Source organism: Macadamia integrifolia, chromosome 13 (genome assembly GCF_013358625.1).
Source record: "Macadamia integrifolia cultivar HAES 741 chromosome 13, SCU_Mint_v3, whole genome shotgun sequence".
Taxonomy (NCBI): Eukaryota; Viridiplantae; Streptophyta; class Magnoliopsida; order Proteales; family Proteaceae; genus Macadamia; species Macadamia integrifolia.
Genome location: NC_056569.1, coordinates 13,704,497 through 13,709,496, shown reverse-complemented (window position 1 = coordinate 13,709,496; position 5,000 = coordinate 13,704,497). Strand labels below are relative to the sequence as shown.

General features: G+C 49.3%; 1 non-coding gene and 1 pseudogene across 1 annotated transcript in view; both read right to left on the bottom strand.

Moving 5' to 3' along the window:
* Positions 1-92, bottom strand: part of LOC122060320 — a 3,216-nt pseudogene extending 3,124 nt beyond the window's left edge.
* A 1,773-nt stretch (positions 93-1,865) lies between these two features.
* The window catches only part of LOC122060318, a 3,361-nt gene continuing 226 nt past the window's right edge, over positions 1,866-5,000 (bottom strand). The window contains exon 1 of the ribosomal RNA XR_006134342.1: positions 1,866-5,000. This exon is cut by the window's right edge and continues 226 nt beyond it. This is a non-coding gene — a ribosomal RNA (28S ribosomal RNA).

Sequence of the window (5,000 nt, the reverse complement as noted above, 5' to 3'; positions counted from 1 at the left end):
GCCAGTTGTCTCCCATCTCGTCTTGCTCTCTGGTCGCCCCTTCCACTTGACTAAATACTCCACGTAAGGAGATAGTTTGTGTCTTTGGATGAGTGGATCGGCAACCAAATTAGCCTCCCTCTCGCAAGAAGTAATGCCTATTGGGGTTCTTGTTGTAGTCACATAACTTGAGCCTCCTACAACGTCATTTGGTTGTCTCCGTTCTCTCATTTGCATCTTCCTCTTCTTGGCATGGATGGCTTGCTCCCAAATTCTCCTTGTCTTGCCTTCCCGTCTAAGGGCAAGTAATCACCTAGCCCCTGGATGGTGTTGGAGAACTCCTTTCGTCCCAAGGTTCATCTCGACCCCTCGAGCAACATTATGTATGGGGAATTCTTTGGAGTTGATAGCCTTAGGAGGCCTTTGGCCCGAGTTCCTTTACCTCCTCCATCAAGGCAAAGTTGTATGCGGCTCCTGCATCTACCTTTGCCTTTGTGGGCTTCCCATTGATGCACACATCAACCCCTTTTGAGAGTTAAGGACCTTGGCCCCTATCTCAACCCTGGTGGCACCATGCTGCATTGGGGACCCCATGCATGGTGGCTTTTCCTCTTGGCCCTCTTCCTCCAATAGGGCACTAAGAGATTTCCTCCTAGGGCAATCCCTAAACCTATATAGCTCATCACATAGGAATCACTTGTCTCTAGGCTTGAACCGATTCCCCTTATCACGCTTGTGCCTTAGTGCCTCTCCTTTAGACATGTCATGAGAGGTAGTGGCTTCCCTCGCCGCTGTCCTCCTGCTCTTCCCATACTTCTTCTCTAATACGAGCTTCCAGCTTATCCAACCCCTTTGCATACTTGAGCCTTGAACGTGGCAACCATCTCCTCTCGGTTACTTACTATGGTGTTGAGAGCACCTTGTAGGGACCCCTTGTGCTCCCCCATCTGGCCATCAAGCTCCTCCCTGAGCTCCACATGGCCTTTGAGCTCCTCCCCACTTTGCCTTGGCCAATACTTTCTCCCCTTGAGCTAAGCGAGGCCCCATAGCGACGCCAAAGTCGACGGACTTGCCTTCGGTTCTTCTTTGCTTACTTGTGTAGGTGTTGGTCTCTATTCCACAATTTTAGCTCGCCTGTCTCCTACCCCACAAGCTTTGCTCTCTCATAACCGAAGCTCTGATACAACAACTATCACGGCCTTAGACCTTTCTAAAAAACCATGCCGACTCTTAGCACTCCAACTAGCACTAAGTCAGCCTAACCACCCTCCTTAAGGGACTAGGGAAGAGAAGAAGTGAACACAAGAGTGAGTTTGAGAAGAATGAACTTGTATTGCACTAGAGAGCTCTTGAGTACAAGGCTTGAGAACTCACTTGCTCGGTTAAACTCTCTTGGTTGGTCCTTGGTGAGTGTCTTTGCCAAATGAGGCAACACCTATTTGTAGGCACCCCAAGTTACAATGGATGGCTAAGATATTTACAAACGTCCTCCATCCAATGGTTGGGGAGGAAACTAGACGCTTCCCACCTCCTTAGTGGAAAACTCTAGAAATCTCTCCCAAAATATATCCTATAAATATCTTCTAGAAATATCTACAATAAAATTATCTATAGTTACTACACCTTCGTAGAAAACTCTAGAATTTGGACCTTACTTAGCCCAATGGCCTAAGTCCAAAGGCCTATGTTGGGTAGGTCATAACAACGTGTACACTTAGTGGCACTCAATATGCATGTATAGGCACACTTCACTTGGGCAACACTTAGGGGCAGTTAACACTTAGGGGCATACTTGGGGCCACGCGTGGACAATCCTAGCCTTAGGAGGGTGTGGGGGTAGAATTAAAAATATTTAGGGGGAAAGAAAAGGAGAAAAAGACGGGGGGATAAATCGATGCGACACGGGGTTGAATCTTAGTGGATCGGGGCAGCAAGGCCACTCTACAACTTACAATAATTCGTCGTGTATTTAAGTCATATGCAAAGGATTCTACCCATCGCCCGACAGGAATTATGCTTCAAGGCAGCCCACACAACACGTCCACTGCGGGGGCTTAGCCAATGACATGTGCCTCTGGGGCCGGAGGGCCCCTACTGTAGGTCGAAAAATGGGCGACGGGTTGAGGCATCGCTTCTTTAGCTTGGATTCTGACTTAGAGGGGTTCAGTCATAATCCGGCACATGGCAGCTTCACGCCACTGGCTTTTCAACCAAGCGCGATGACCAATTGTGTGAATCAACAGTTTCTCTCGTACTTGGTTGAATTACTATCACGACACTGTCATCAGTAGGGTAAAACTAACCTGTCTCACGACGGTCTAAACCCAGCTCACGTTCCCTATTGGTGGGTGAACAATCCAACACTTGGTGAATTCTGCTTCGCAATGATAGGAAGATCCGACATCGAAGGATCGAAAAGTAATGTCGCTATGAACGCTTGGCTGCCCCAAGCCAGTTATCCCTGTGGTAACTTTTCTGACACCTCTAGCTTCAAATTCTGAAGGTCTAAAGGATCGATTGGCCACGCTTTCACCGTTCGTATTCATGCTGGAAGTCAGAATCAAACGAGCTTTTACCCTTTTGTTCCACACGAGATTTCTGTTCTCGTTAAGCTCATCTTAGGACACCTGCGTTATCTTTTAACAAATGTGCCGCCCCAACCAAACTCCCCACCTGACAATGTCCTCTGCCCTGATCGCCCCGCCAAGGCGGGCCTTGGGTCCAAAAGGAGGGGCAGAGCCCTGCCTCTGACTCACGGAGTAAGTAAAATAACATTAAAAGTAGTGGTATTTCACTTGTGCCATTTCCAGCTCCCACTTATCCTACACCTCTCAAGTCATTTGACAAAGTCGGACTAGAGTCAAGCTCAACAAGGTTTTCTTTCCCCGTTGATTCTACCAAGCCCATTCCCTTAGTTGTGGTTTCCCTGGATAGTGGACAGGGACAGTGGGAATCTCGTTAATCCATTCATACGCGTCACTAATTAGATGACGAGGCATTTGGCTACCTTAAGAGAGTCATAGTTACTCTCGCCTTTTACCCACGCTTGGTTGAATTTCTTCACTTTGACATTCAGAGCGTTGGGCATAAATCATATTGCGTGAGCATCCGTAGGGACCATCGTAATGCTTTGTTTTAATTAAACAGTCAGATTCCCCTTATCCGTACCAGTTCTGAGTCGATTGTTCGATGCCTGGGGAAGGCCCCTGAGGGGGCCATTCCCAGTCCGTCCCCAGATCGGCTTGTGGCTACCAGCTCTCACTGCGAAAATAGCTCGAGCAGTCCACCGACAGCCGATGGGTTCGGGACTGGGACCCTTTTGCCTAGCCCTCAGAGCCAATCCTTTTCCCGAGGTTACAGATCCATTTTTTTGACTTCCCTTGCCCATATTGTTCCATTAACCAGAGGCTATTCACCTTGGAGACCTGCTGCGGTTATGAGTACAACCGGGCGTGGTCAGTACTTGGTCCTCCAAATTTTCAAGGGCCACCGGGGGCACACCGGACATCACGTGACGTGTAGTGCTCTTCGAGCCACTGGACCCTACCTCTGACTGAGCCATTTTCAGGGTGGGCAGGTTGTTAAATAGAAAAGATAACTCTTACCGAGGCCCCCGCCAACGTCTCCAGACTTCCTAACGTTGCCGTCAACCGCCATGTCCCGGTTCGAGAATTTTAATCCTATTCCCTTTAGGAGCATGCACGTGTACACACCCTCTGATGGGCTTCTCCCGTCCCTTAGGATCGACTAACCCATGTGCAAGTGTGGTTCACATGGAACCTTTCCCCTCTTTGGCCTTCAAAGTTCTCATTTGAATATTTTCTACTACCACCAAGATCTGCACCGACGGCTGCTCCGCCCAGGCTCACGCCCCAGGTTTTACGGCAACCACCGTGTCCTACTCATCAACTCCTGGCAGTTGCCTCGATGGCCGGGTACAGGTTGCGCGCATCAATGCTATCTATTTTTGGGGCTAGTTGATTCGGCAGGTGAGTTGTTACACACTCCTTAGAGAATTTTGACTTCCATGACCACCGTCTTGCTGTCTTAATCGAAAAACACCCTTTGTGGGTTCTAGGTTAGTGTGCAATCCAACACTGTAACCTGACTTCCGGTTCATCCCTCATCACCAGTTCTTCTTACCAAAAATGGCCCACTTGGAGCTCTCAATTCCATGGAGCGGCTCAACGAAGCAGCCACTCCATCCTACCTATTTAAATTTTGAGAATAGGTCGAGGGTGTTGCGCCTCTGATGCCTCTAATCATTGGATTTACCCGATAAAACTCGCCCGCGGGCTCCAGCTATCCTAAGGGAAACTTCAGAGGGAACCAGCTACTATTTGGTTTGATTAGTCTTTCTCCCCTATACCCAAGTCAAATGAACGATTTGCACATCAGTATCGCTGTGGGCCTCCACCAGAGTTTCCTCTGGCTTCAACCCGCTCAGGCATAGTTCACCATCTTTCGGGTTTCGATAGGTATGCTCTCACTCGAACCCTTCACAGTAGATCAAGGTCGGTCGATGGTGCAACCCACAAGGGATCCCACCAGTCAGCTTCCTTACGCCTTACAGGTTTTACTTGCACGCATGTCAGACTCCTTGGTCCGTGTTTCAAGACTGGTCGAAGGGGGAGCTCGACAGGCTGATGCCCGAAGCATGCAGTTGCCAATAGGCATGCCATCGAGGTGCATGCTACCTACCATGATTGTGGCGACGACATCTCCTCAGGCATAACGTGACAACTCGGGCTTGGGACGCCGCCGCAATCCACATCGGTCCACGCCCCGAGTCGAGCGATAGATCGGCTATTAACTGTTCCGCATCCGATCGAGACGCATCGCCGGCCCCCATCCTCTTCCCTCCTAACAATTTCAAGCACTCTTTGACTCTATTTTCAAAGTCCTTTTCATCTTTCCCTCGCGGTACTTGTTCGCTACCGTTCTCTCACCCATATTTAGCCTTGGATGGAATTTACCGCCCAATTGGGGCTGTATTCCCAAACAACCCGACTCGCTGATAG